Raw genomic sequence first — 19,961 nt, forward strand, 5'->3', positions numbered from 1 at the left:
GTAATTGAGGGTGTTGGCATTGTATCTACTTCTTAACTAGATCTACCAATTCAAGGAAACACTTCTAACATTTTATATAATATTTGCATATTAAAAGCAATAAAGTGAGAAGACACTTAGAATAAGCTATCATATCAATAATCTTTCAGACCTTCTGGAAGTGGTAAAGGTGTGGTGTTGGTAGTGGCGGCGGCATGTGTCTGTGTGTGGTGTGTCTCTCTGTGTATGACACATGCATATAGTAATCCCTCTGTAGTTGTGGTTCCCTTATTAAGTGCTCACTCAAAACTTATTAAAACTATTTAAAAAGAAAATTGTGTTATTTTGAACATGCACAGACTTTTTTCTTATTTTTCCTAAGTAGTACACTATAATAACTATTTATATATAATTTATGTTGTGTTAAGTATTATAAGTAACATAAAATGACTTCAAGGGTACAGGAGGATAATGCATATGTTGTATAAAAACACTATGCCATCTTATAAAAGGGACTTGAACATCCTCAAATTTTGATATTTATAGGGAGTCCTGGAGCTTGCACATACCAAGAGATAAATGAACACACTTACACCCACACATTTGTGTACACACACACACACACACACACACACACACACACACACACACACACTCATATAGACATGCAAAGAAGCAAAGCACATTTGTAGCAAAAGTGATACTTTCTTCTTGTCCAGTGATTTGATGGAGAACCCCATGCAAAGCTCTAGTAGGTAGGATGAACATCACAGAAAAGCTCCTTTTTTCTATTTGGTATCCATGTAGTATCACGGATTAAATTTAGGTTTCAGAGATGCCAGGTGCAAGTGCCCTACCACTGAACTTCAGCCCCAGCATATCTTTCTTCTCTTACTTCTGTGGCATGAAAGCTCACATTTGTGATCAGTGGACCTGCTCTTAGGGGAAGATGTTAGCAACATCAGCAATTTGTACCTGAACCATTAAGGGTGTTTTGTTTTTGGTGCTGTTTTGCGCATTTGGTATTAATAATACTGACAGCTATCATCTATATTAATTGTATATTATTGGGTTACAAGTGGTCATAGAGCACAGAAACTTCAAACAAAAGCATTTATTTCCTCACACAATTTCTTGCTGGAATGGCAAGACTGGATAGTTGTGTTTTTGAGCTTTTCATAAGGTTATTCTTAAGTTAGTGCCATGGTCTCTGGGAACTTTGACTGGATGGAGGGCTGAACTTGATGACAATCAGTTGATGTTTGCTGGATGGAGGCTTCAGTCAATCCACTAGACCCTCTACAACAACCCGAGTGTCCTGATGCTGTCAGCTGGAGTGTGCAACCCAAAAGGAAACGCCAAAGCTAAGACAAGATGCATCATATGTTCCGACAATCCTTCACTCTTGCCATGCACCACTACTGTTCAAAAGTGAGTCAGTATATCCAGCTCACTCTCAAGATAGGGAAGTAGAACTTCACCAAGTGAGAGAAGTGCCATAAAAATTTTGTGGACACACTTTGATCGTGATACTTTTGCATTATTTTAATAACCTCTCTAGGAGTTTCAGCAGGTAAAATAAAACATTCATTAATACCAGGGCCGCTGCAAGTCAAGGATTTGCCATATTGTCTCTTTTCTACCTTGACAATGCTTCTTTCTGTCAAATTATAATTACCTGTCAGTGAAATACACTGAAATGGATGGTACTTCAGGCCAATTAATGCAATTAACCCCTTTAATTATCAAGAAAGTTCATATTTCCTCAGAACAGGGCAAATTAACTTTCTTAGGTGTAGGCTTATTTACTCATAAACATATCACTCTTTCCTTAAAGTAGAATTATAATGCAAGTTTTCCTCCTTTAGCATTTTTTTCTTCTCTACTCATGAGAGCCTCCTTCACCAAGGTTATTTTATTATGTGCTTACGTGTATCTTTGACTAAGAGTCATTGGACCGCTGTAAATTCTTCACTGTCACAAAAAAGATTATTTTCATCACAGGGGCATATTTTTACATTAATAGCACCAAAGAGCCATGACCCTAACCATCTGTGCCCTTTGTCCCTTTCCATACTGACTCTGGGGTTGTCTTCCTGACTTACTTCGTCCCACTGAGCACCAGAATCTGTGACACAGGCTGTGGTGGAATGACCAAGTGGACGAGGCTGGACTTAGTGCCTCTGCGAGCTGCCCTAGCCAGCTACACCTGCGTGAATGAAGCCACCAGGACAGGACAGACCCTGGCCAGCCTGCCAGGTGACCACAAACACAGGGAGAGCCAAATGCCACTACATGTTGCCACATGGGATAGAAACAAGCCATCCAGTCAGCCCTGACTCTTCAAATCTCAGTGTCACAGCATTTAAAAGAGGCTTGGAGAGTTTTTTCCCATAGCAAGAATTAACTACTTGAGCAGTGTTTCATGTATTCTAAGTTTTGTGGTTTCAGAAGTCAGCATAAACATAAAGAGAAGAGCACTAGAATACCTATGTAAGTGATGTAACTGATCTCTAAATATCTGTAGAATCGATCAAGATCACCAAATATAAAAGCAGCAACTTATACTCTCAATGCTGCTTGTCTTGTGCAAATAATTTACAAGCTAAGAAGGTGTTTTAATCAGCATATTCTAAAATTGAGCTCCAGACCGAAATTAACAATGAGCAATAGTAATGTTGGAGAAATAACACAGGAAAGAATAACAGAGAAAATGAGAGAGGGAGAGAGAGACAGAGACAGACAGACAGACAGATAGAGAGAGGGATAGAGAGAGACAGAGACAGATGGTTTTAGCTTTCTCAGGTTATCACTCAATCTGTGAAGGAAACATCTGTGAAGATGTTTCCTGAGAGGGTTAAATGAATATGAAAATCCCTCCCTGAAGTGGGTGGGACCACTGCAGCACTAGGAGCTCAGACTGAATAACCAGATGTAAGAGCAGCTTTCCACCCTCACTGTCATGCTTTCTCCAGGGAGATGCACTGTACCTTTGCAATCTGTAAACACAATGGAAGCCTTGTTTCCTCCAGTTGCTTTTTGCAAGATGCTTAATCACAGTGATGAGAAAAACTGTCCCCTGGTTTTCCTTATAAAGCTTTGGACACCTAAGGGAATCTGTCATGTCTCTGATGCCAGTATCTGTGCTCCAAAGCTTTCCTGGGGGACAAACCAGTCAGTCCCCTGAGCAAGGCTCATGTTCTGTGTCCCTGCTCTTTACCTCTCCCTGAATCCTGCTCCTGGGCTTTGAATGAAAATCCTAACTTTAAAATATAATAGATGCTGAATAAATATTTGTGGAATACACAGAAAAATATTTAGTAGAATACATTAGTTTTTTACTACTAAAACCTTTTCTAACATGAAGATGAACTTTCTTAGGGATACTTTTTAAAAAAAAATAAGAAATAACAGTGAAATAAATTATACTTATCAACATTCATGTCCCAGTTGCCTCACCCAGTTCTGTCATGCTTTGCCCCCTGCCCCCCGACTGAGGATTTTCTGACTCTGGAAAACACTAGCCTTTGATTTTCACTAATAATTTTACCTCCGGAAGCTTTTCCGGCTACATGCAGGATTCAGGCCACTTGTGAAGACTCACGAATAAGTTCTATATAGTTCTCCAAACACATCACAGTTTTACATGGCTAGATTTCTTTGCCTACAGGAAATGCTTATTCATTCAACAAATCTTTTAAAAGATTGATTGATTTTTACTTATGTGAATTTGTGTATGGGTATGCACTCCATGCAGATGTCACAGAGGCCCAAAGACCATATCAGATCCCCCTGAGGCTGGTAGTTGTGAATCACCCAGTGTGGGGTCTGGGATCAGAACTCAGATCTGCTGCAGCAGCACACACTCCTAACCTCCATACCATCTCTCCAGCCCCTATTTGACAAAATTTTAAGTGGTCTTCTAAACTTCAACTCCAAGAATTACTTGGATGTCCAATCTTTTCAGTGTCAAAAGCTGAACTTAATTTTAAAGTTTTAAACCAAAAAGTTCGTCCTACTCAGATTGTGTGTATATGGTAACTTTTCTCTAAATATCTGTTTCCAGGTGTGTAGCTGCTTGCTAAATTTATCACACAACAGTTGATGCATGCTTAGAGTGAATATCATAATGGTATTAGTCCAAATACAGCCCCTCACCATGCCATTCAACTCCCCCCTTTTTTTGGGATTGAAATAATTAAGCTTTCTCAGCTTCCAGCTTACTCTCAGACTCCCAGGTTTTCTTTTGAGAGTATTTAACTTCATCACTATTACAATTGTTAATGCTATCTTTGACTAAATTTGCTTATTTTATTCTAAAAACAAAACAAAATAAAAAACAAACCAGTGCTACCACAAGCTTTTGCACCTGTAGTCCAGCAGCATAGACATTTAAAGCCCAGTTTGTGTTAAACTATTTTTCTTACCCGGATTACTTATACACACAAACCTACCTAGTATTATTATAGCTTAAAGTAGCTTTCATTATAATGCATGATGCAAATGGGGCATGAAATGATGTAAATGTTAATTGTCAAATAAGTAGGTAAAATGTAAGTAGATTTAACCAAATTAGTCTTATTAAATATAAAAGTTTAAATCCAAAATAAGTCATATTTCTATCTTAGTCTGTACAAAGGCAAAAACAGCAAATAACCTGTCACTATCTTTTACTTGGTAATAAAGGCATATTCCTTTTGTATATTTACATGTATATATATATATATATATATAAAATATATATATACACCTTTTTATACATCTTCCTTTTATGTCAAAAAAGAAAATAGGGCTGCAGTGAGATGATCCTAGTATTTGTATATGTGTTTTGTTGCATATAATTTTTCAGGGTGTATCAAAATGTGCTTTTTAAGAATAAGTAGACATGTTCTGTATTAAGGTCAGTGTGGCATGTGTTATTGAATTTTCTTTCTTTGTATTTTTGTCTTTCTTCTTCCCACTTTAAATCCACTAGAAACAATAGAGATTCTTCTTTATTTAATGTGGGTGCATTAAAACTTTAGGGATTCTAAATTCTCTCTTCAATATGCATGAACACTTCCAAAGCTTGAATAAGATAATGTGGCCTTAAAAAGTGATCCTTCTATTTCCCCTTTTACTAGAATATAGTATGGAGACAGATAATGCATAATGCTAGGTAATGGATCACATCAACTGAGGTATGCCAATAAATCCTTGCACTGACCTTACACATAATGTTTTTCCAAGAAAAAATGTTTTAAGTGAGGAAAAAAAATCTCCTCTTCATTGTATTTTGTTGCATTTTCTTTAGTAAGAAAAGGATAATGTTGTCTGCTGTGTATTTTTTTCTTCTGTTAGTTTTCAGGGACCAGTCAATTTAAATTTGTAATTTAAAAGAATATATACATATGTATATCATTACAAAACAAGGAAAAATTGTTTGAGAGTTGATGCCAAAAGAAGATAGCAAAATAGGTATAGAAAAACACACACAAAACAAACTGCAAATTCAAATGAAATAAATGTGAATCTATTTAGTCAGTAGGAAAGCATTCTACATAATTTTAGTGTAAAGATAGTGCGTCCTGATTGGCTTATCCTTCATGGGACCTTTTATTCACTCTCAGCAACCCACACAGACACCCATCCTAGCTGATACCGATATTGATCACCAGGTGAGTAATATTGCCACAATGTTAAGTTCATATGGGCATCTTACAACTTTAAAGATGTCCCTGTGTTGTCCCTCAAGGCCTTATTCCAGGCAAAGAGATAACTACTCCTTCAGTCCTTCTGCATTCAATTCATAACTCCACCTCAGGAAGTGTGAAGGGGAATCCAAATACATAACAAAGACTCACATAATATTGTGACATGTTGGTCTTCTGATATCAACCTTTAGGTATGGCTTAATAACATGTAGTTGCACATGTCTTGTGTCTGACACAGCTTCCAGTTTTCCCTGGCTTAGTGAGTTTTATCCTAGAAGAAAGAGAACATTTCCTTTTTCTGAAGAACGTAGTATCTTTGGAGAAGAGTCCTCTTTCTTGGCTTTTGCTCTTACTTAAATCTAGTATCTACATTTTGAAATTAATTTCACAGTGTTTCCTAAATTGAAGAATACAACCTACAGATGGGTTCTGATACCAGCTTCTTAAAAGAAAAGCAATTCAAACTAAGATGAAAATCATATCAAGTTAAAAATGACTCAATGAGAAGAGGAAAGAATATCAGCTTTTGTCATGTAATTTAAAAATACTTTAAAAATGTATAGAATTCTTTATTTTTTATTGTGGGTACATAAAGGAAAGCTTGGAGCGTTTTCATTTCTGAACTTCCAAATACATCTCATTTCTCTGTCGTCACCACGCTTTTTCCATTTTAAAATAGGAACAGATTTTCAGAATTACTAAACACCCGATGCAGTGTGAGGGGACATTAATGGGCCCCTCCATCAGGGTGGCTCCTTTACACAGTTAGATATGGCTCCAACTTATCTGTTTCAAGTAGTAAATCTGCATCAGTTTTCATATGAAACTCATCTCTCTGTAAATCCTGCTATCTGACAGAGGAGTGATTACTGATGTGGGACATGAATTCATTGATATATGCATTGCCTCCAAAATAAAATCTTTTAATGCAAACTTAAAAGAAAAAGAAAAAAAATTTCTATTTTTCTATGGTGATTATATAGCATTTCCTGTGTTCTCAGTACCAGGTATCAGTATCCCAATATTCTTTTAATCATTTTCTTGGTAGGAGAAGAAAAGGAAGTTGGTGACTTCCATTAACATTAGCCCACATTATTTTAGCTTTGATAAAATATTTGTTTTCTTTTTTGAAACAGGATCTTGCAATATAGCCTAGGCTGGCCTCAAACTGGCATCCTGCCTTATCCTCTGGAGTATTAGGATTACAAGTGCATGCATCACCATAGCTGACTAAGATATTGTAAAGTACCATAACTTCCTCATTATTCTCAAGTTCTAGTGATACCCAATATCAAGGTATATGGTTCCTTAGTAGGCACAGATTCAGATACATTATCTGTGGCTATCATTTTTCTCATTCACAGTATCCATTGTGACAGGGTGGAGCCCACACTGTGTTATTATATTTTTAGTATCATGCTTTCACTCTTACTACAAACTATTTGGAAAAGAACTCAACCCATGAAACGGTTAATTACAATTTTTCATGAGGGCTACAGAATAAACTTTAGCAATGCAAATTAGAAATTTAGAAAAAGCAAATTATATTGCTACAATTCTACTCTCAGGATGGTTTATAGGAGACAAAAAGAAAAGACAGACTTGTCAGTAAACAGCACCTAAGTTTATGACCTGTGAAGCTTATTAGGATAGAATATTATTCATAAATGGGATTAATAACATTGACAGGTGAAATGACAGTGTGAGGGAGGAAGATTTTCTCAGTAGTGAGAATTGGTTAGAAAAATTCTGTAAACTTTGAGGCAAGTCATGAAATAGTCACTGAAAACTGATCCATTTTTTTCCTGGCCTCAATTTTTCTGTTTTTATTATAGAAAAATAGGTCTTAAACTTCCAGGTCTTGGCTATATTTTTCTGTATTTGGGTAGTAATTTTGTGGGAATATAAATGATGATAACATCTTCCTATACATGTAACATCCCAATGATAATACATTGGTGTGGTTTGACACCACTTCTAATTATGGTTTCTTGTACATAATGCTTCCTATTTAGTTTTCTTGATCAAAAGTCAAGCCTTCTCTGAAATTTGGTGACTGGGAAATTCAGGATTTCTCTGAGAACATACAAAATTGTAGAATAATGCTTCAGAAAATTGATAATTTTCTCTTTGATATTTCAAATTTTAAAAGGGGAATTGGGACTGAATATAGTTACTCTCATTTTAATTAAAGAAGGCACTAATTTTAACCACGTCCATTTCATAAAATGTGCAATGGAATCAATAATGATCACAGAGAATTTGGAAACACTCTCCCTTCTGTTTCATTGGAAACATCTTTTCCATCATTAGTGATGAGAAAGAATGGAATCTTTAGAAGCTGAAACAACACATTTTTTTGCACATGCAATTTGATGAAAAAAATAGAGGACCATGTTGTACAGGTACATCTGCTGATAGAAAAGTAAATAAGGAGACAGAGTTTGGTTTTGATTTTTAGTACTGTCTAGCCTTTCTCAAGTGCGGTGAATTGAGACTCTTACTTTCCATGTTAACTTTGCCTCAGCAGACATCAATGATGTGCCTCTGTTTAGGAAAATAGATATATTCATGGACAGCTAAGAAGAATTCTAGGCCTTATTTCTCCTGAAGGTCATGTGCAGGTGGAGAGAAAAAGTGTGTGTGTGTGTGTGTGTGTGTGTGTGTGTGTGTGTGTGTGTGTGTGTGTGTGTGTGTGGTTATTATATGAGAAATACAAAATAAAATCAATGATAGGATAATGATAATCTATTGGTATTAGATAAGGCCACCTAAGATTCATCGTCAAAGGAACAGAGGTATAGGGAAAACAGGTTTATTTTCTTCCCGTCAGGTCCTATGAACCACAAGTTCTTACATTTGTATCTTTTCTCTTTTAGGATTAACTCCAGTGGACTCTCGTGTACTGTGAGTATCTTACCAATTATTGATTCTCCAGTTCAGGACTAGGATTTCATTCTGAAGATCTGTAGTCATGACCAGCTGTTAATCATCAACGTCCAGAAATTTCTTACCTTATTACACCTAGACTTTGTGACTTAATTCTAGACAATAGGATACCATAGAAATGGTGGTTTGTGTATACAAGTAAGAGATATCATGGGTTACTTCTTCCTCTTGAATCATCTGCCCTGGAGGAAGCTAGCTGTCATACTCTGTGGATATATGTTTGGCAAGGAATGTGGATCTCATGTCAATAGCCATTTATTGCATGCTTAGATGACTAGTCCACAAACATATTGACTACAAGCTCATGAAGGTTCCAGTCTAGATTCACATAGCTACTTTGTTTCTGGACTTTTGACACTTAGAAATTATGTAATATAATACAACTTTGTTGTTTTAAAATGCTAATATTTGGGAATAGCTTGTTGCTATTATAATAGACAAGTGATTGACCTTGTCTCAGACACTTCAATTCTGTGAGAACCCTCTTGTTAGAGTGAAGGTATGTTAAAGTCAGTTGCAATACAGAGGGAAATGGCTCAAGCCTAGGTAAGAGTGTGTTCACTGAATTCATAGGTGAACCTATGGATATCTATCTAATACCCAGGTGCTTAAAAAGATAGATTTAGTAGATGACTGAACCCTTCTGTGGATTCTTCTGTCTTTGGAATAATAGCCATCACAAATGACAGCTTACCCTGGAAGATAGTAAGAATCATCCTAGGTGGAATGACAGACTAGTGCCATATAAACTAACAAGCAAGCAAATGAACAAAAAAAAACAACACTTGAAAGATGACAGTATTGTCCTTAAAATGCCAAATGGACTATCAGAGATGATGATACACTTCTGAAAAGTTGCAAAGCAAAAGTGTTCCAAATTTCTCAGGGATATATGTAAAATATGGAGCAGAAAGAGTGTAAGAGCAAAGGTGACATGTGACTTGAAGGAAATGGTGTTTGAAGGTACAAGGGAGAAATATATGAACTCAAAATTATGAGAACATGCACAAGACCAACACAAGCTCAAGACAGAGACAATCCCAGCATCTGGCAGGGAAGGCAGGTACCCCCAGTTGGGGAGCTATTGTTATTTGATTACTACTGGAAGAGGAAAATCCAGTATTCTTCAATGGCGTAATATCTGGTACATCAACTGCACTCCAGGGCAGGCCCCATGACCATAGTATCTGGCTAACACAAAATGAATTTGATGTTTTTGTCATCTAAAGAGAGAAAATATAAAATTGGGTGGGTAGGGAGGAGTTGGGGAAAGTTGTGAACATGATCAAACTACATTGTATGGAATTTTCAAATAGTAAGTTCATTATATTTTTTAATATCTTAGTTGGAACAATTCTCTACCTAAAAGTTGAGTATTCATTGAAGAACATTAGAATTTTCATTTTTGCTTCTTGAGACTCATGAGAGCTGGTCTCCATTTGTAAAGCAAATAGGAAGGAAATATTGTGAATGCACAGATATTTATCCACTGCATGGAGCTCACATCTTAGTATCTCCCACAAGCAGGCCTCCTGTTTCATTGACTGCATCATGAAAGGAATCCATCACACAAATTCCAGAAATCTTTGCTCCACAGCAACAAATTTCATGAGTAGCATCAATCAGTTAGTAACACTATGACTACAAACACATTTTCACAGTTTCTCAAAATGTTCATTGCAGAGAATTCGTTGTGATTTTTTTATCTATTGGCCTTCAACCCTGAATAAGTCAAGGAAGTGAAGAGCAGATGCTTCTGAAAGAGTTAAAACCACTTTTACATAACATTCTATTGAGTATTTAATTCAACAAGCCCAGCATTTGTCAAAATAGTTCTCATTTTCTGGCTTTAGTACACCTTGACTATGAACAAATGTTGAAGCATGTTAGAGGTTTAAGGCAGGTGTTGTTTCCTCTTATCCCACAGTCTGGCAAACAATTCTCTAACTTCACAATTGGCCAACACATATTTATTATTTTTTTTCTCTGAACACTTGTCTCAGTGGATCTACTTGTAAGCTAGGACAAAGAGAGAGTTTTCTTTTAAAACAGAAAGTTATGTTGAAATGTCAAAAGTCTCTAATAGTTTGTTTATTGGCACAGTATATTCAAAAGATTCTTGAGGAGTTGCCTTAAACCAGTGGACATCAATGTCCACCACAACTACATATTATGTAGTTTTCCAGAGAATATTCCAAGTAGTCATAGCGTGTAGTGAGAGAAGGGAAGAAGGGGGCACTGGGAAGTGAATTTGTCCAAATTTATTTATAACACTGATACTTCTAGAAAACAAAGTATGATTTACTTTTACTTGAAAAGGGTTTTCAACCAAGGCTGTTTCCTTGGTGACATATAGCAGGGCTTCAGTAACAACCAGAGCTACTTACTAAAATGTTTGGAGGTGAATATTTCAGCAAAACAAACAAAAAATCCAAATGTAAATATGATATGAATTGGAATACTGAAGTTTCATGCCTCCAGCAAGGGGCACATATGTGTATTTCTTGGGCATTTCTGTTAATTCATTGAAACACTTTAGAGATGATGTCCTAGGAAAGAGCAATTTGGTAGAGAATTTGAGCAGTGATACTCTGTAATCACTAAGGTTGATTTAAAGATTGTTGATATCCTAGATGCAAAGGAATAGAGATAAAAATCCCCAAGGTACAGTCAGGCACTTTTGAGTGTGGTTACCCTATTTTACTCCTTTTATATTTTGTTACACCATTGACTAAGGGCTCATTCTCCACTCTGTGCTTGTGGATTTATATATGTAATGCTGGAGGTGTAGTCAATGTTGTTGCCCTCTGTGATCTGACTTTATCTTCTTCCCTCGAGTAGCTGAGCTTCTGCTTTGGTCTTTGATTTTTAAACATATTCTTGAGACTTTCCTATTTTATTTTATAGTACTCAAATCCTTAATTTAAAGCCTTCTCAGTTTCTCATTTCCTAAAATAATAAGACCCATGAACTTCATTTTCCTATTGCTCCGCATCACTTCTCCGGGCTCTGTGCCTAGGACCTCTCCACTAACTTGTCTTTTCCTTCTCTGTGCCTTTTGTGGATGGGTATGTGTCTCCCAAAGGCCCATATACTAAATGCATTGTCACAAGCATGGAGTTCTTCTGTGAGGTTGTGGAATTATTAAGAGATGAGAAGGAGGAAGGAGGAAATTAAGTTGTCGGAAGTATACTGTTGAGGAGATATTGGGACCCTGACCCTCCTGTTTTTTTTTTTTTTCCTTGTCGCCAGGAAATGATTGTTCTCTTATGTTTTTGCAGACTTGTTCTTTCTCATTACAGGCTCTGGGCGATGAGGTCAGTTACTGGACTGAAATATCTGAATGTATGAGCCAACACGAATCTTTCCCTTTTAAATGGATTGTCTCAAGTGTTTGGTCATAGCAACAGAAAGCTGACTAAACAGTAGCTTCATAATTGTAATCATTCTACTGTTAAATATCACTATGAAATTATCATATTCTGTTAAGCACATGAAAATATTTGCAGAATATTCCAGAAGTCTACTTGAAGTTTATATTCCTCAAAGGTCTGCAGGGTGATGCATAGTCAGGTTCACATGCATTTTACTTATCATGCTTTCATCTTCTGGCTTTGATTATCAGTAACATAGCTTCCATATCACTGCTTCTCTTTGCCAGCACCTAAAAACGTCAACCTTCTTATCTAGATTATTAGTCATTCTCAGCTGTTTCTAATTCTACCATTAGATGGTGAATAGGTAGCAGGGTTTTCACATCTTGAAAGCAGAGAAGGAAGCAGCAGAAGCCACTAGGGTGGCATTTTCTCACCATGGAGCATCAGGAAGATTATGTTCCTTCATTATTTCACATTTACTTATTCAGGGTATAGTTAGGAACACACCATGCTGATTAGCAAAAGTCCTGACTATAACAAGCATTGATTCATTTACTTGTAAGGAGCTATACTTAGGTTTCTTTGGGTTAGAAAGTGTCTCCCAGTCTATCTTTGGCTACATTATTATAGAAGACTTTGTAGCTTTGGCCTCCGTGCTGTAGGTTTTTTTTCCATTTTCTTTCTTTCTTTTCTTTTTCTCTCTTTTTTCTGCAGCCGTTATGAGTGTAGTGCTTGAGATAACCATTAATAATATTGTCTTTTTCTGAAAATCTGTAGAGAATTCTAATGGAGATGGAAGTCTCTAAGAGTTGCCTAGAGTGGATGGGAACATAAAATAATATCCTTTGAGAAGCATTGCCATCAGCATGCGAATGAATAACTTAGAAAGTTGGATGTGGTGGCACATAGCTGCATTCCCAGGAGCTGGAAGGCTGAAGCAGAAGATCAGACTAGACCATACTGCAGAATAAAAAAGACCTTGTCTCAACAAATCAATACAACCAAGTTTTTTTTTAAAAAAGATATGACAATTGCTTCATGTCAAACTTAGAACTTTGTTAGGAAAGTTCTTGAAGGCATACAGTGTATCCAATTTGCTCTCAAGTCTATTCACCCTCACCCAAACATTTCTAAATAACATTTTTATCTTTTCAGTATGTTCTGACTTTTCAGTTTCTCCTCTGTATCCATCTCTGTGTAGCAACACTACATATCTACCAGCAGGTAGTGACCATGAAGAACATTATCTGAGTCTCTTCCGTTTGGGGTATCATTAGATCACCTCTCTCCCACTGCCATTCCCTGGCTTGTTCTCAGTTTTCTAGAAGGATCCTTTACAATTTCTGTCTAATTTGGAAAAAGCTATTTCGGAAGAGCATCTTGCCTCCCTGGCTCTGAGACTGTTTGCTTCTCTTTCTAACAGCGTGAGCAAAGGGCACTACTTAAAAGTAGGAAGTTAGAGGCTATTCAGAATTCTTCTCTGTTAAATATGTGGAGTATGTCATTTCACTCCTCTTGGTTGATGACCAATTGTTGCATTCTAGAGTTCCATGTGACGGTGTGGGAACTGGCTTAATAAAATAATAAACCCAAATCACACTTTTGTCTAAGCATTTTAAATGCCCACACAAGTACAGTGTGTCCACCAGCCATTTAACACTTATACTTCTGATTCATTCAAATTATAGTAATTAACTGTAATCATATAGAAATAAACCAAAATTTGCCACAGAGTGCTTGTTTAAAGGCATCCATTCATTATGAAAGCTTTCAAATGTCAGTGGATGCATAATAGATTAGAATATGATTTTCGTCACAGGATTTCCTGTTACGCTATTGTTTCTTCTCATGTGACTGTTTGAGTCCACCAATTTTCCTTCTCTGGATTTTTACATTCTTGCTGTTAACTCATCATAGATAAGCTCTGCCACCTCTGTAAGTTTTGCCTTTGGAAACTGGATATAGGAAAACTTCAGAAATAACATTATTCATGAGCTTCAAAGGAGCAGAATGAAAAGTGGACTCTTCCCAGGAAGTAAAGTGAGGAACTAATAACCAAAGAAAAGTAGAAAAGTAGGGCTCCATGATAAATTGGTTTAATTCCTCAGACACCTTGCAAGACCACTGAAGCTCCGTGGGTTGTTCCTGGGCTGGATGTGAACTTGAGTTGAGCCAGTAATTCCTTCTACATTCACAGTTTATATATGGCAATAATGTAGAGATCAGTATTGATCTTGAAGACAGTTGGCATGACAGGTTCAACTATGTCTTAGTTTGATCAATTCTTAGATATGGATCCAACCTTACAAATCTATTCCTCATAAAATTATGATCAGACTGACTGCACTTATATTCTACAACTATGTTAAACTCGGTATTTAGTTCCAATTACCTTTTAATTAGATTTTTTAAAGGATTTTCTATATAAACAATGATGTCTACAATTAGATAGGAATAGTCTTCTATTTGTTAGCTACATTCCTTTCATCTATTTTTATTTGCCTATTGCAGTGGAATATTTAGTCAGAGCTTAGGCTTGTCTGGTTCTCCACTTTAGTGGGCTAATATTCTCTCTAGTATTTGCTGTTAAGCATGACACTGACTTTAGGTTTGTGTACATGTTTGTGTACATGTTCACAATAAGAAATGCCCTTCTATTTTTTGCTCTTCCACAGGTTTGTGATAGGATCACAAGTGAATGTTAAATTTTGTTATTTTAAAACTTTAATTGGAATGATCTGATAGCTTTTCTTCTTTGTTTCATGTTTTTCAGACAGTGTGTTTTGATCACATCTCTTCCCCTCCCCCAACTCCTCCCATATCGTCCTCACCTCCATACCCACATATCATTTCTCTCTCTGTCAAAAACAAAACAATACAAAACAAACAAACAAAAAAACTAGCAAGAAAAAAACCCCACACAAACAAAGCAAAACACACATAAATATGGAGTCCATTTTGTGTTGGCCAACTTCTCCTGGGCATGGAACCTGCCCCAGGGTGTGGTTGATAGACCCGGTGAGAGGCCATTGGGGAAAACTAATTTTCCCCTTCCCAGGAGCAATCAATTGCAAAAGCTTCTTCTTCTTCAGTGTGGGACTTAGTGTTTACTTTTCCTTCTCAGTGTTGAGACTTTCTTTAGTCTGTTAATGTGAAAAATTATGTTAATTTTTCCTTTTCTAATGCAAACTGAGCATATGCCAGCTGAATTTCTCTTGGCCATGGCATAATATTATGTTATTTATTGGCAATGTATTATTCTTTTTACTTTTTAAAGAGCAGAATGAAAAGTGGACTCTTCCCAGGAAGTAAAGTGAGGAACTAATAACCAAAGAAAAGTAGAAAAGTAGGGCTCCATGATAAATTGGTTTAATTCCTCAGACACCTTGCAAGACTACTGAAGCTCCGTGGGTTGTTCCTGGGCTGGATGTGAACTTGAGTTGAGCCAGTAATTCCTTCTACATTCACAGTTTATATATGGCAATAATATAGAGCCCTAAAGTATTAACAAATCAACTTTTAAAAAAGTTGATTTGTTAATACTTTAGGGCTCTATATTAATTTTCTATCAGAATATTCACTAAGTTTCACCAATTATGTTGATCAATAAATATTGCAGAGTTTTGTGGGATCTAAATTTATTATGGCATGGCTGAATTCTCTGGGTTCCCTGGTCAAGGTCCAGTTTCAGTGAAATTACATTTTTGACTACAGACTCAAGAGAAAAATCAGTCTCCGAATACTTCAGGGTCTGGGCAGAATGTATTCTCTTATGTTTGGAGTGCTAAGTTCCTCATTTCCGTGGTGGTTGTCAGTATGGGGCCGCTCTCAGCAATTAGAGGCCGGCTTCATTCCTTTTCAAATGCTCCACACAGTCACCAGGCCACCAGCGCCTATCAGACCCTGCTTTGGAAACTCTGACTGCTTCTTTACTCAGTAAGGGACATTCTCTCCTTTTAAACAAGCATACATGTGGTTTGATCAGGTTCATCTAAATAGGCTTCTGCTTTAAGAATAACTCTACCTACAATCTCGCCTAGCCACTGGGGTAAAAGCTGTCATATTCGAAATTCCAGGCATTATGCAGAACAGGTCTCAGAGTGGTCAAGATTCTTGAGTCTAGCTTGCAATTTGGCCTGCCACAGGATGCCATCTGGTCCTTAAAGATTCAAGACCTTGCCAAAGCACTACTCATTCTCTTCTCTCGCCCAAGGGTTCCAAGACTTCCACCCTGTTATAAAACTGGCTTAAGCCCAGGAGCTCATCTAAAGCTCATTAGCTCAAAAGTCCAAATCCTGAGTCAGAGAACTGTCAGAAAAGAGGCAAGCTGCTGCCCTTCATGCAACAAGCAATCAGAAAGACACAAAGCCACCAGGCCCACCAGTTTAAGAAAGCAACTGATATGGTGGCCACAAGTTTGACCAGACCATCTTTGCAACTCATTTTACCTTTGTTTGTATCGATAGCAGAGTGAGATCACCATCCAAGTGAAAGCAACCTCTCAAGTGCAGGCACAGTTTGATCTGTGTGCAAATGATACATTTGCACTGAACATTTCTTTTTATTTGTCATGTTTTGGTCTTTTGAGAGCAAGTTCAAGTTGGCTTCCAACTTGCTGTGTAGCCAAAGATAACCTTGAGGAACATCTTCTGTCTCTACCTTCCAAGCATTGGGATTACACTTGTGCAACTTTGCCCTTAGCCCATTCAGTAGTGGGCATCAGCCCAGGGCTTCAAGCAGGCTAGGCATATATCTGAGTACTGAGCCACATTTGAGTCCTCTATTTTCAAAGCATTGCTTTCTGTTTTCATATTTACTATTCTCTTCTCTCCCATTGCTCTGAGTATAATTGGCTACCCTCCCTTCTAATGAAGAAAAGACCATCAATTTAAAATGTTTTTTATCTATATAAGACTATTTTTAACTTTTATTTTAACTAAAATTTCTATGTTTTACTTTAATTCCACTCCAAAACATGATGTATTATATTTTTATTGGCCCAAATTGTTTTCTAATTTTTGTGTGCATATGATTTCTTCATTGGTCCATGAATTATTTAATATGAAGTCTAGATACATAGGGAGATTTCCTAGACATATTTATATTTTGATAATTTGCATTTTGCTTCTCTTTGGTAAGGGAGTATAAAAATTTCAACTTTTAAGAATATTTGAAAGATATTTATTTTATAATCTATCATCTGATCATGTATATTTTATAAGCTCATTAAAAGATTATGAATCTTAAACTATTGGGTGTATTGCTACAATAACTGGCTACTGGGTTCATATTGTTAACAAAGTCATTTCAGTTTTTAATGTCTTTCTTGGGACCATGAGATAGCTCCAAACATAAAGGCAGACCTTCAGTTACAGACCTGTTTGCAGAAGCACTTTCCTTCCCTGGACACTGAGAATTTCTGACAAAAATATGACAACTCTTTAGTGAGATAAGAATGGCTAGGTCAAAGTGGCCTGACTACCTAGCACACACGGGGGAGAAAGGAATGTTTTTGTTTCTCATTTCAATCCCAGTTCCCCAAATGTAACCCAGCAGGCAGTGGCACATTGTCTTGGGTGAATTTGCATCTGTTACAGTGGATGTTTTTCTATATTCTGCACTCACTTTCCCTTTCTCTTCTTGCTAGCCCTCCGGAGACCAAGTTTGCCATCCGAGGACACAAGATTGGTGAGTTTCTCCTTGGAAAACCTAGTCTCTGTGTCTAGCCTTCTTACCTCCCACTGTTGGTCCTCGGACCAAGAGATCCCTTGCAGACACTTACAATGTCTGACATGAAATGCCTCATGTTCTTCTGTTATGTGATTAAAGCACAAAGCAAGCTCTCAGACCAAGATCTATGTATGGCCCATGAATAGTACTCTCAACTGAATACTACTTCACAGCTTGGTGTGTTCTGTAAAAACCCTTTCTAAGTGGTTAGAGGTCCCTCATATTCAGGGTTTCATGTCCTTTTTGAGATACCGAATATTAAAGAGCTCCTTACCCTACCCAATGGTCCTGGACAACACTTCTCACAGTGGCATTTCTCAGGTCATATATTCATCCCTAAATAAGCATAGCTCAGTCTTTTTAGAGTCCTATATGAAAGGACATTTCTTGAGACAGACCTTTTATTGAACTGTGAAGAGCATTAGCTTGTGCTGTGTGTGACATCTCTGGGACTAACCATCAAGGCCGTTAGTGCCAAAAGTGAGGCCTATCCCAATGAGCAGGACAATGGTTGGAAGTGATATTGTGTAGTGAATTGAACTAAGACAATACTTTCAGGAACATGATCAAGTAGACACCGAGGGCAATCCTTAACCAGATTCCTCCTCACTACAGGAAAAACTCTCCTTAACAGCTGAGATTGGGGGATTAAGTAATATCTCAAGGTTCTTCCACAGGATGAGAGGCTTCCGAAGACCATCTGAACCAACTTCCACCAAGTTCTCTGATTCCCTTCAGTGACAGTTCAGAGATTTCCCACTTTCTGCATTCATCTCTTCTCTGCCAGCTGAAGATTCAACAGCCTACACCAGTCTTGAGCCTGCCTGTGACCTGCATTTATTGTTCCAGAAGACTCCAGGCGTTACGAATACCAGTTACCAACACTCATAAACTCATGAACCCGACTTCAAGCCCCATCCATCATGCTCACCACTTTTTTGATATTATCCTCCGAAATCTTCCCGCATATTTTCCTTCTAACACCCAAGAGATCACCAGTACCCAACTTACAGATTTTGTTCTTGATCTCTTTCTCCAAGGTGATCTCATGGATTTCACTTGGGATGAGGTAATGCAGTTTCTGGAACTTCCGTAAAAATATACTATTATGTCTCTCAAATAAAAGTGGATCTTAATCCTGGTGTCTGTGTGATCATTTTTTCTACTAGTGCTAATCGTCTGACTTCTTTCCTGTGTTTCTAAGTTACTTCTAATAATCATTTTGCTCCTTGGGCTAACTCTATCTAGGCTTTACAACGCCCCTAAACTTCTCTGACATCTTGTTACTCAAGGTATCTCATAAACTCCTAAAAAAAATCTAATGGTTTTCTTAAGCAAGTGGTTACTGGTGTTGTCTATCTCTGCCTCCCAACTGACAGGGATAGGAATACACAGCTGCACCCTTTAAATGGATATGACTTATCACAAACTCATACCCTTACTAAAATAGATTCTTTAATTCTGATCAAATAAAATGGCCTTAGGAGTCCAATCAAATAACCTAATAACTTTTAAAATATGACTGTTCAACATTATCTCTCAGCCACATATCCCTTTGTGACCCAATTCTTTCCCATGTTAAGCTTGACCTTCAAGCTTTAAAATGTATTAAGGTAGAGGACAGAGAAAATTTCTCTATTCTAGATAGTCTTCCTAATACCCTCTGTACAGCTGCTGGTCCTATGAATATATAAGTTAACAATAGTCAATTCCAGGACAACCTCAAAGTATTATGTCCTGCTTACCTCAAGGTGAGGGACAGCTGAAAAAAAATTCCCATCTCCACTGAAATTCTACCTGGTCATATCACAATGGTAAGACAGTAAAACTTCCAAGTCCTTGAACAATTGCTTACAAAGCACGCTGTTGAGGATCTGTAATACTGAGCACATTTAGATCCCAATCAATTCTCAGTCAATTCTCTCTTTCTGTGAAAACACAACCCATTATTGGCTGTCCCACAGACATAGCCTATGCAGCCCTTTACCAGGGCAACACTAGCTTATTATTATGTCTTTCATTTACTTTTGAAACCACATAAAAATCCTTTGGCCCCCCAGTCAGCTTTTCTGCTTGAATTTAACACCTGCCCAACTCTGAAGGTTTTTTTGTTTTTCTGTGGACCAATGCAAAATTTTACCTTCTTGTCAAATGAATTGACACCGGCACCCCAACTTATATTACACCAGACATCTAAGTTGTTTCTGCCAATCAATTGGTCATAATTCCTCTC

The 19,961-nt window shown here is 37.2% G+C and overlaps 1 long non-coding RNA gene across 1 annotated transcript in view; it reads left to right on the forward strand.

Moving 5' to 3' along the window:
* The window catches only part of LOC128099908 (uncharacterized), a 36,115-nt gene extending 17,251 nt beyond the window's left edge, over nt 1-18,864 (forward strand). The window contains exons 2-4 of the long non-coding RNA XR_008214597.1: nt 8,552-8,579; nt 17,646-17,686; nt 18,406-18,864. This is a non-coding gene — a long non-coding RNA (uncharacterized LOC128099908). The remainder of the gene's footprint in view (nt 1-8,551; nt 8,580-17,645; nt 17,687-18,405) is intronic.
* Nucleotides 18,865-19,961: the final 1,097 nt, after the last annotated feature.

Source organism: Peromyscus californicus, unplaced genomic scaffold (genome assembly GCF_007827085.1).
Source record: "Peromyscus californicus insignis strain IS unplaced genomic scaffold, ASM782708v3 Scaffold_6__1_contigs__length_162567912, whole genome shotgun sequence".
In the NCBI taxonomy this organism is placed as follows: Eukaryota; Metazoa; Chordata; class Mammalia; order Rodentia; family Cricetidae; genus Peromyscus; species Peromyscus californicus.